Here is a 12,967-nt window from a genome sequence, read left to right as displayed (position 1 = left end):
TTGTTTAGTCCACTAAATCTGTGATATTTGGCAGCCCTGGAAAATGGATACAATTATCATTGATTAATTCTATTTTTGAATATCACATAAAGGAAATCATACTCATTTTGTGTCTGGCTTATTTCACTTAATATAATGTGTTGAGATTTATCTATATTGTACATATCAGTTAATTGGCCATTTTAAGTTGAATAATATTTCACTGCATAAATAACCCAAAATTGATTTATCCTTTCTCTCATGATAGACATTTGGATTTTATTTTATTTTTTTTAGTTTTGGACAATTATAAATCAATCTGCAATGAAAAATACATATAATTCTATTTTTTTCTTCTTGTGGATGTATGCTTTTATTTCTGTACTGTAAGTATTCAGGAGTAGAATACCTAAGGTAAATGTTAACTTTCAAATAAATTGATAAGCAATTTTACGAAGATATTATATCACCTTACACTCACTGGCAATATGTAAAAATTCCATTTGTTCCACATTCTTATCAAAATTTGGTCTTATCAGTCTTTTGAATTTTAGCCTTTCTGATGGATGTGTAGTAGTAGGTATATCATTGTGATTTTGATTGCATTTCACTCCTAATTACTATTGATGTTGAGCATCTTTTCATATTTTTTTCTGGCCATGTGATACTCTCTTTTTAAAAATGCCTTTTCAAATCTCTTGCCAATTTAAAACATTGAGTTATTTTATTTCTATTTGTATATTGATTTACAGGAATTTTTTTATATGCTCATGATATATGAGTTGCATTTATCTTCTTCAGTCTTTATATATCTTTATGGTATCAATTTTACATTGGAAAAAGTGATGAAATGTTTATCTCTGATGATTCCAATTGCAGTCAAGGATATAGAGTAATAGGAATTCTTATGTACTATAATGAAGTATAAATTTTTCTAACCACTTTGGAAATATATTTGTTCTTAAGAACTAAATTTAACTATTTGCAAACCATATAATTTAGCATTATTGTCAGGTATAAATTCAATAAAAATATGCTTCTTTATGCACCAAAAGACATGTAGAAGAATGCTCATAGGAATATTATTTATAATAGTAAAAAACTGAAAACAGACCAAATGTAATCATTAGAAAGCATCAGTAAGTTGTAGTATATGCATGGAAACATTATACAACAATGAAAATAAATGAACCACAAATATAAGAATATGGATGAATCTAACACATAATATGAAATGAAATTACACAGGAACAAATAGAAATGATTCTATTAATAGATTTAAAAACATACTAAACTAAACTATGTGTTAACAGTCAAGAAAGCAGTTAGCTTTTAGATAATATACATGTGTATATATGATGCTACAAAACCAAATACTTAAAAATTTAGGATCTTAAAAACAGTAATAACAATTTATTATCTTACAGTGTCTTTAGTCAAGAATTCTGAAGCAGCTTAGTGGGGTGGTTCTGGTTCGGGGCCTCTCAGGGAGAGTCCGTGGAGGACTGTTTGAATGCTCTTGTGGCGAGGCAGTTGACGGCCTTCCCAGTGAGGGATCCAAGAGCCCCAGGAAGCATAATGACTCACCTGCTTTGCAAGGCCACACATTGCCAATTCTATGTTCCATTTGTTAGAAGCAAGCCATATAATTCAGTCCACATTCAGGGGGAATGGAGCTGGGCTACACTTTTTGAAGGTAGTATTATCAAATAATTCATAGACTTATTTTAAAACTAATACATTTGGAGAGAAGGGAGGAGGTAGTTATTGAGAGGGAGCATGGAGTGAGGGACTTGTAGATTGTAGAATACTCTAAATCTGGACTGAGTATTGCTTACATTTATTGTTTCCTTTGTAATAATTCACTGTGCTCTGTACTTCTGTAAATTTTTCTGTATTTACATTACAGTACAAGGGTTAAAATGTTTAATGCTAATTTTGATTACCTTTCACTATAACAATTAGCCATTTGAAGAGATAATTGTAAAAATATACACAGGATAAAAAATTGTTAAATGTAAACAGGCTAATTAACTATGTAGATGTGCCATTTCTGTGTTGTAAAAAATGATATACAATAGCTGGTATTTCCTGGGTGCACCAGAACATCAAATATTATGGCATAAGCTTTCACGATATATGATGGTTCAAGGTAGCTCTTGGACTTCATGAAGGTGGTTTATTTTTTTCCCTGCTCCACTCGAGTCAGTTAGGAGAACAAATCAATTTTTAAAAACATTCTGGTGATATTGGCTTCATGATATGTCTATCTGCCCAAGATTCCTCAGGCCAAGGATATTTTCTGCAGGGATTGTGAGTTCTATGGCTCTGGGGGCACTACTTGGTGCTGAGAAGTTGTGAGCATTGTCTTACTGTCTGGAGATGCATATGCACGTTGGAGTTAGGAAAGAATTGCATTTGACTCTGTTAAATGCTTCTGTGTAAAAGGAGCATGTAAGAGACTGTCTTGAGTGTTGAATATATGGGAATGGGCATCTCAACCAATTCACTGGCCATTCTTAAAGTCAGTCCTTTTTCTGGGGCTCTTGGATCCCTTACTGGGAAGGCAGTCAACTGCCTCACCACAAAAAAAGGACTCCTTTCTGCCTCAACCTACTGAAACAGGCCTAACCCAGTCTTTTAAGGACTTGAGGTTAAAACCTATGTCTGTAAGGTTCCACCACCATTTGTTTAAAGCTCTGGAATATCTTCATGATGATGAATTCTGGTTCATATGATATGCGACATTACAAAATTGACAGGGGTCACTTGAGAATTATGGCAGAGTGCACTTTGGAGAGGTCCCATTTTCTATATGTAAAAACTACCAGGTTCACTCTGAACTGAAATGGAAATTAATATATGGTAATCAGAGTTCACCTCATGAGAATACTTATCTTGAGAATACTTCTTTTATCTAAGTATTCATTAGCAAATGTAATAAATCAAACATTCTCTCCTAAATAATCATGCATTAAAAAACTGTTCCTGAACCTGGGTATAAATGTGTGTCACCTGAATTAACTAAAGAGCAATTTTGGAGAGTCTTAAAGATCAATTTTAAGCAGCTGCTAGGGTTTTATTAACTATTTTTTACTTGCTACAAAAGATAGCCATTTCTCTTTATCAATCAAGGCTTGTACACTTCATTTAGAATTTTTTGACATTTGTAGGTATAAATAGAGCATGTGAACAAGAGCAGGACATTTAGTTGACTCAGCAGAGCTCTGAAGGATGGGGTTGTGCACACTAATAATATGATTATCAAAATTGTTTCTGATGATGTATAGTATTGAAAAATGGGTCTGATGATTTCTTAGTCTGCACTCTACCTAAGGGAAATGGAAATAGATGAAAAGATGTACAGCAGTTAAAAAGATCAGGATACTGAAAGAGCAGTTATCATTATTATAGAAAATTTGGTCTGGAACATTTGAAAATGAGCCTGAGCACTTGGTTGATAACCATTGCCCTAAAGAAACCTACAAATGATTTCCCTTGGAAGTAGGCTAAGGAAGATAATTCCAGAAGGACCTTCTTGATTATAGTTAATAAGCTTTCAGCCTGTAGTGATGTGCATGCACATGGAATGAACAAATTCCTGAAGTGGACTTCTGGATTCAGCAGGTTCTCAGAATTTTCTTAGGTAAAACTAATCCTTTGTTTGTGTGTCTTAAAAGTGGAGACCTATATGTGTAGGTCCATTTGTATATGAAAATTGGAATGCAGATGTATGCTCTATTTAGAGAAGGCAGATTCTTACTTCCATATACCTTTCTTTGGTTATTTGTATTGATGCCTATGAGAGTACATATTTCCAATATGAGTGGCATAGTAATTTTCATTTAATTTACATTTTGCAATTTTGTACCAGGTGTGTGTCACTTCATGTGTGACACTTATGACTCAGAAACAGCTCTATTTTAAGTCAGTGTTGTGGTTGTATTTGTATTTTTAGGATTCTATTTTGAGGCTATCAGTGCTAATTATATTCACCTAAACAGTGCTATTCAACTGTGACCATGGGATAGCCTAGGTCAGGGACTGTATTAAGCAAATGTCATGGTAATGAAAGACTTTAGAGGAGTAGAGGGCTTTGGAGTGAGACAGCTTGGCTTTGAGTCCTGGGTACAAAACTTACTAGCTATTTGGCTTTTGTCCCTAGTTTCTTCATCTGTAAAATGTGAATAATGATGATAATGGTACTTGCCTTATAAGATGTTTTTAAGATTAAATGAAATAACAAACAACAGGCACCTAGCACCTTACTTGAAACACAGCGGAGATTATTCTAATTCTTTCTAGATCAGTAAATCTCAGGAAAGGGGAGGTGATGGTGGTAGAACTGCCATCTATTATACTTCCAACCCAACCCAAACAGCTGCCTTACCATTATGTGCTGTGGGCCACAAGAATGAAGAGATTACAGATGGCCTGGAAAAACCATTTATTCTGCCTGAGAAGTAATTTAGAGTGAATTTTGAGGTTCAGCCTTCACAATTCATCAATATTCTATCATTTAATAGACAAAATTGGAGGCTGAAAGAGGGATAGCCCATTAAGGCTTCACAATTTAGTATTCTAGGGAAGTTTGGAAGAACTTTCAAAGATAGACATACATGCCAGGGTTGAAGAATCAAAATGAAGTATAGAGTTATTTGGAGAACATTGAGAATTCCAAAAAAGGCAATCTGGGTAATTCTTAGCAAATAGTGGCTGCTTTCTAAGACATAATCATCAATAAACATTTATAAGCATTCTCTAGGGCCAAGACCATACCTGGCACTAGAAATTACTGAATGATTGCTTAACTCCAAATTTCACTTTAGTTCTAGAGACCTGGTTATGCATTAGTGCATAAGAGACTGTTCATGATGGGAAATGATCAAATAAGATTTTATTGTGACTATTGAAAACATGCCACATGATGGGGTTCAGAGTTTTGATGGCACAATTGAAAATATGATTATGTTCAAATATGTCATATTCATTAACATGACTTTACTTAATCTGTGAGTTATTCCAGTGAAATTTTTTAAAGACTTGAAAACAACACTGCCATTGATAATTTTTTATCAGTTTATACTATTCAGTTTTATAATAGCTTTGTAATCCCAATCTCATATACACACATATGCAAAAGAAACCACAGGAATTCTCTCAGAAAAATAGTTAAAGATCCCAAATTTATTTCAGGCCACAGAAGGATAATTTAGAGAAGATAAAGTAAGTACTAATGAGTAATCGAATTGCACCAAGTGAGACCCTAAATTATCTTGCGAGTGAACTTGATATAATTCATGTTAGCATGGAAAGAATAGATTAAGAATGGAAAACCTGGGCTCACTCATACACTGGGGTTGATTTATTAACAACATTGCTGTACCTTGCTAGGTAACTCTACATATTTCAGCTCTGAATGCTATGCAGATGATGTTAAAATTGCCTTTTAGTTTTCAGAAAGCTCTTAATTATTACTTTGGTTACATCTGTCTTTGATATAAATTTCTTATTCTTTTTGTTTATAGAAGAGGAAGCAACAGAGAAATACCTTAGACCAGGGGCTCCTCCTACTTTGTAGAGACACAGCATGGGGATCCATTCTGTTAAGATGCAGATTCTGATTTATTTGCTTCAGGGAGGATATAAAAATCTGCATTTCTAGCAGGCTCCCAGTTGACACCTTTGCTGGTAGTTCATGCACCACATTTTGAGTAGCAAAACCTGAGTTAACACATTTGCATTACTTTATTGTAAATGGAAATATCTTAAATCTGGGGAAATTGTGCCTTGGTCATTATTGGGAATTAGTTGCTTTGAGTTCTAGAACTATGAGGAAAGACATTCTAATCACCTATGAACTTGTGAACAAATTCTTTATTCCAGGAGACTCCTTGTTTTAAGTAAGACTTCTTTCAGATATTCTAACATATATCAATAGTGAAGCCATGTTTTTTGTTTTTGTTGTAAATTTATGAAAATTAAGCATGTCAGAAGGGAAGCCTCATTCTGGAAACAAACTCTGAAATATTTCATTTCTACCACTTTGCAAATCAACATAGAAGGCTGTGTTTTTAATCTTGGATCATCCAACCTAATATTTTAGTGACTCATTTATTATGCATTGGGTTAAAATTTTGAAAAAAAAATAGCAGGTGTAGTTTACCTTTCATATTGTTCTTTTCTCTTTATATCCTGGAACCTTTCTGCCAGTCAAATTAGTTTGAGAGGCTGAGGCATATTACCCATTGAAAGAAGCACAAAAAATAATCTGAAGGGAATAAAGAGTCAAATTCTTGGCTTTTGAACTCTCATGTAGACTTTTATAAATCTATTGCAATGTCAACAGTCTGAAAGCAAAAGTTCTTTTTAGTTGGAATGGGTAGAATTTATTCAGAAAGAACAGTGTTGTTTGAATTCAAAAAATGGGCTCTGAATATCAAGAGCAAAACCTGGAAGACTTAGGGCACAAAGTTTATACAATAAACCAGACTAGAGAAGACTACGTGAATGACATGAAAGCATTGTTCCCACTCAGATGGAGCCAGTTTTGATCAGTAGTTGCGAGAAGATCAGAGAGAATGTGACTCATACTCGGAAGCTGCCTAGAATCATGGTCTGAGTAGTTGGGCTAGGGATTGGGCTGTGGAGTATCTAAAAACAGATATGTTTAGGGAATCTGTGAGTAGAAGAGACTTGCCCTGCCACACAGAGTATATGTTGGTGAGACTACAAATCTCTCAGGGAAGTTCTGTATCTAGTTATTGGAGGGACAGAGCAGCAAAGGCTGAGAGGAATACCTCTGACACTTGGTGTGGTGGACTCTTTCAAAGTTCAGGCTTCTGAACATCTGGAAAGAGATCTTACAACAAAGTCTTCAGGATGAAGAGTGTATCAAGTTTGGAGTGAATAAAGGTAGGATTGAGGCCATCAGCAGACAATATCAGCATCTTATGAAGACTGGATGAGATGAATTACACACAATGTGGAGAGTAAAGAGTCCTGGCCAGATGTTTAAAAGTGCAAATGGCCTTTGAGAGCATAGATTACCTCCAGTAAGGAAAGAAAGGGAAGACAGACGGGATGGGAGTAGTAGGAGAATCCTAAAGAGCGCTACAATTGACCAAGTTGTACTAAACAGAGATCAGGGTTTAAAGTAGAAGTGATTCTGCTTAACATGAATTTCAGCAAAGACTGAGTTATCCTGTCATCATTGGAATTGGAGAATTGAGGGTAATGAGCTAAATTTAGCTTGACAGTATAATAAATAAAGTTACAGTTTTCAACTTGAGTTCTGTGCTTATGTCAATTTATAATCTCTATAGTAAGATGATCATAATGATAATGCCAGCTCCGCTGATTTCAACTTGAAATTGTAGGGGAAGAAAGCATTCCTATAGAATTTTTGAGTAGGAATCAACCTCAGGGGTAATCAAATCATGTTATCTCCCTTCTTAAAATCTTTGAACACTTCTTGTTCTCAGAATTAAGCCCCAAATCCTTTACGTGGCCTGGAGACCCACCGGATCTTGCTCTCTGCAGCCCATCTTGCTGTTTCCCTCTCTTTGTTCCAACCCCACATTCTTTTTGGTTTCTTTAAGTTGACCTGCATTTTGACACCTCAGGGCCTTTTTAGATGTTATTCTTTCTGCTTGGAAGACTCTCCCTTCCAACTATATGTCAGATTTCCTTGTTAAGTGCTTCAGTATCACCCTGTACTGTTTATAGTACTTATCACAACTGGAATAGATTTTTATTGTTGTGGATATAATGTCAGTCTTACCTCATAGGCTTCAGTGGACCAGAGACCATGTCTGTCCTGTTCACTGATGTTAGCCCCAGTGGATAGCACAGCCCTGACATGTGGTGCTTATTAATACTTGGGGAGTGAGTAAGTGCATAAGTGAATGATGTGATCCAATACTCTGAATTTACACAGAGGAGATAGGGTCTCATGAGACTGAGTTTTCCAGAGATGCTTAACTGTAATCAAAGGTGTTCTATTATACATAGGAGAGGATGGGAGGAGAACTTTCATCAATCCTCAAATATAGTCAAAATAAATTCAAGAATATTACCTAGTTTAAGAAATTACTACCCATCCCCTATGGTTTCAGCCTTTTTTTGATACATATTATGTGGATGTTTATTTGTAAAACCTGCTCTTAATGTAATCTTTGGTCATACTTTAATCACATCTCAGGTAAAATGTTATGGCTAGCATATCACACTTTTTATTTATTAAAAGCAAATATTCTCTTTCGCTAGCTCATTAAGTTTTGTGGGTTTTTTGAAACATGAATATCCACCAGACTAACAGTTGTTCTCCATGGGTGTTTTCTCCCCATGTTAGCGAGAAAGCCACATGAGATTTTGAAAAGATGTTTGCTATACCTGCAATAGTGAAGCAATAAAAGACCAATGAGACAGCCATAAATGTCACTAGATAAATAAGAGAGTCTCAGCTTGTACTCTCTTATTTCATACAAGATTACACAATCTTAAATTGCACTAAATTGGTACTAATTTGGCAATCTTAGCTTTGATATGCTTCCAGTCTTCACATTCTATGGACTGTAGAATTGAGGGGCATTTATACCAGGTTTGAATGAAGTGTATTTACAGCACAGTGGGATAAAAGTTTTATTTTATTCCTGGTTTTCTCTATGCTTCTTGGTGTGGAAGCTGAGGAACCAACCAAAACTTATCAATATTTAGAATCTCTTCTTTAAAATGAAAAGCTTTAGCAAAATAATTCAATATCAAGGTAAATAACCACAGCTCTGGCTGCCTGGGTATGTTTTAAATGCTGTTGAGAAAAGGGAATATTTCTTTTAAGAGAACTATGTGAATGTCAGACAATGATTTTTTTCCGTAAGGCCTTATAAATAATTACTAACATTGTGTTAGGACAATAGAGGATTTTCTCAATCTTCTCTGGGTGCCAGGTAGAATAGTGGCTGTTAGCTCGCATTTATGACAAAGTATTATTTTTCTGCTAAAACAGATGGATTTTGAATTGACACTTTGACATCACAGGAAAACACATACTGTCCTTTCAAATACTCCTCTCAAATACATCAGGAAAGCAACTATTAAGTGAAATGTATGACAGCAGGACTTCATTCTACTTTTCTTACTTAAGGGTTTATTTGTTTGAATTGGCCATAGATAGGTTCCTAAGGATTTGAATTGTGTCAAAATGATTTGATTTAAGTCAAACAGTGAAGATAGTCACACCTAGTCATCACTCCCTGAATGACTTTTTTGGGGAGGGGCCACCTTCATGAACAAAATGTAATGAGTTCAGAAAAGCTCTCCTGGGCATTGTCTCATTTATAAGATATTATAAGACTGAAAAATGACATAGGAATACTTACCATACACAGATACTAAAATAATTTTTATTCCTATAAACGTGAATATGGAAGTGTTTGGAGACAAGTATGTGACAGTTTGGAAACACATATAAATATTACTGGATAGAGATATTACTAGGGTAATTTCTATATCTGTAAATGTAGACCTACAGATATGTTAGAGTTGTGATTACAGAAATATTTACTCAAGGAATTATCACAGTGGAAATTTTAGTGTAACTGTGTGTATGTGTTTTGGGGGCGTGAATAAATTAAGATGTATTGCATTTTATTTGGCTGAGTTAATTATGCATGGGGGATTATTCAAATTTATTTTTCATATGAAAACTTCTGTTATCCTTCATGTGTAGACATCTTCATGTTTTACAGATTTGAAAGGTTAGATTTATTTCTTGAAGAACTTCATAAGTTCATTCCTTTGGATTTATTTTCCATTCATATATGAGAGTGTTTCCAATATAAATGTGTACCTTGAGCAGTTTGACAACCCACTTGAAGGTATTCCTGCTGGTCACTCCTGCCTTATACACACTTAACCCCTTCCCATATGAGCCATTTAACTAAGTCATAGATAGTTGTATACTTTTTTCAATTCCTCCAAAATCATTTTCAGTCCTTTAGATGAAAGCTGTCAATCCTTAATTCATTTTACCTTTGAAAAGAATTCCAAAGGCATGGCATTCTCATTTACATTTCTAATCCTTTCTTCCTGTCTTGTAGTCTGATTAGTAGTTCACTTTGCTTCTTCAACAATAATTTATGATTATAAAGCAGTACTATTTTGTTGAGACTATAATAAAGGATATTATGAGCAAAAGTATTATTATTATTACTATGATATTAATATTGCAGACATTTAGTTTTCAGGAACTTAACTTGAAAAGCTTGTTAAAAATCACATTTAGTTTATTTTAGCTTTATCTTTTAAATATCCTTCTAAATCTTGTAGTTAAACTTTAAAAAAAATTGAGGTACATAACAATGAAATGCACAAATATTAGTGTACACCTTGATGAATTTTGACATGTGTACACACTCATGTTAACTATTACCCAGATCAAGATATCAAACATTCTCTCTAATTTTCCTCTTCTCACCATCCCTTCCCTAGGTCAACCACCAGTCTGTTCTCTGTGTCTGTGAGTGATTTCAGTTTTATTTGTTTGTTTATTTGTTTTGTTTTTTAGACTCCACATATAAGTGAATTCATATGGTATTTGTCTTTCTTTGTCTGACTTCACTTAGTATAATATCCTGTAGGTCCATCCATGTTATCAAAAAATGGCAAGATTGCCTTCCTTTTTATGGCTGAGTAGTATTCCATTGTATATGTCCACTATATTTTCTTTATAAATTCATCTATTGGAAATTTAGGTTGCTTCCATATTTTGGCTATTGTAAATAATGTTGTGACAAACAGAAGAGTGCATGTATCTTTTTGAATTAGTGATTTTGGTTTCTTTGGGGAAAATTCCCAGAAGTGTAATTGCTGCATCATATGTATTTCTATTTTTAGTTTTTAAGATACCTCCATACTGCTTTCCATAGTGGCTGTACCAGTTTACAATCCCACCAGCAGTGCTTTAGTGTTCTCTTTCTCCACTTAGTCTCCAATACTTGTTATTTCTTGTCTATTTGTTATTAGCCCCTGTGACTAGTGTGAGGTGATATCTCATTGGGGTTTCGATTTGCATTTCCCTGATTATTAGTGTTGTGGAGCATCTTTTCATGTCTGTTAGCCATCTGTACATCTCTTCTTTGAAAAAATGTCTATTCAGTTCCTCTACCCATTTTTTAATCAGATTATTTGAGGTTTTTTGTTGTTGAAGTTATATAAGTTCTCTATATATTTTGGATAATAGCACCTTATCAGTCTATTGTTTGCAAATATATTCTCCTATACAATAGGTTGCCTTTATGTTTCATTGATGGTGTCCTTTGCCTGCAGAAGCTTTTTAGTTTGACATAGTCCCACTTATTTATTTTCCCTTTGTTTATCTTGCTTAGGGAGACATACCCAGAAAAAATTACTAAGCCAATGCTTGAGTGTATGGCCTATGTTTTCTTCTAGGAGCTTTATGGTTTCAGGTCTTATATTTAGGTCTTTAATCCATTTTGAGTTAATTTTTGTACATTAGTAGGACAGTAATCCAGTTTCATTCTTTTGCATGTAGTTGTCCAGTTTTTCCAATGCCATTTATTGAAGAGACTGTCTTTCCTTATTGTATACACTTTGTCCTATGTTAATTTACCATTTAAGGGTATGCTTATTTCTGGGTGCTCTGTTATATTCCATTGATCTAAATATCTATTATTGGGCCAGTACCATACTCTTTTGATTACTGCAGCTTTGCAATGTAGCTTGAAATTAGGGAGTATGATACCTCAGCTTTGTTCTTCTCTCTTAAGATTACTTTGGCTATTTGGGGTCTTTTGTGGTTTCAAACAAATTTTAGGATTTTTAATTCAGTGAAAAATACCATTGGTATTTTTTCAGGGATTGCATTGAATCTATACATAGGTCTGGGCAGTATGGCCATTTTGACAATATTAATTCTTCCTATCCATGAGCATGGAATGTCTTTCCATTTATTTGTGTCTTTTTCAGTTTCTGAAATTCTGTCTTTGATCTTTGACATTTTAATTGTTATGTGCTTTTGTGTGGACCCCCTTGGGTTTATCTTTTTTGAAGCTCTTTGTACTGCCTGGACCTGATGTTTGTTTTCCTTTCTAGGTTACAGGAGTTTTCAGCTATTATTTCTTCAACTAAGCTTTCCACCCCACCCCTGCCCCCATTCTTTCTGGGATACCTATAAGGAAATGTTAGGAAATTCAATTTGTCCCAAAGGTCCTTAACCTCTCTCATTTCTTTTTGCTGTTCAGCCTCAGTGTTTCCCATTACTCTTCTCTTCCAAGTTACTGATCCGTTCTTCTGCATATTCTAATTTGCTGCTATTTCTCTCTAGTATATTTTTCATTTTATTTATTGTATTCTTCAACTCTGATAGGTTTCTGTTTATATATTTCCTATCTGTTGAGGTTATCACTGACATCATCCACTCCTCTCTCAAGTCTGGTGAACATCTTTATAACCATTGCTTTAAATTCTATTAGCTAGATTGCTTAACTCTGTTTCATTTAGTTATTTTTCTGAGGTTTTGTCATGTTCTTTTGTTTCAAGCAAACTCCTCTGTCTCATTTTGTTTGACTTTCTGTGTTTGTTTCTGTAGTTTAGGTGAAAGGGCTACTTCTCCCAGTCTTGAAGGTGTGGCATTGTATAGAAACATCCCCTGGGTAGACTGTGTGCCTGCTGATTTTCACTGGCCAGCTATAGGCCAGATGGGTGTGGTGTCAATGTGTCCCAGTGCCAGGGTTCTCAGGGTGAGGGCTGGAGGTCTCCTTGTGTGTGCTAGCTGAGGCCATTAGGGCCATGCTACTAGGAAGCTGGTGTCAGAATGGTGCAGTCCTATAGGTTCCCAGGTGGGCAACAGGCCAGAGTCTTACTGGCAGGGCAACCAGTGGCTGAAGGGCATGTTCTGGAGGTCTCCTAGCTGGGGACTGGCCAGTTCTCTCCTGGGTATGTAGGATTGCCAAAGATGGGGGAGTGT

Source organism: Manis javanica, chromosome 1 (assembly GCF_040802235.1).
Source record: "Manis javanica isolate MJ-LG chromosome 1, MJ_LKY, whole genome shotgun sequence".
In the NCBI taxonomy this organism is placed as follows: domain Eukaryota; kingdom Metazoa; phylum Chordata; class Mammalia; order Pholidota; family Manidae; genus Manis; species Manis javanica.
This window is presented reverse-complemented; position numbering follows the sequence as displayed.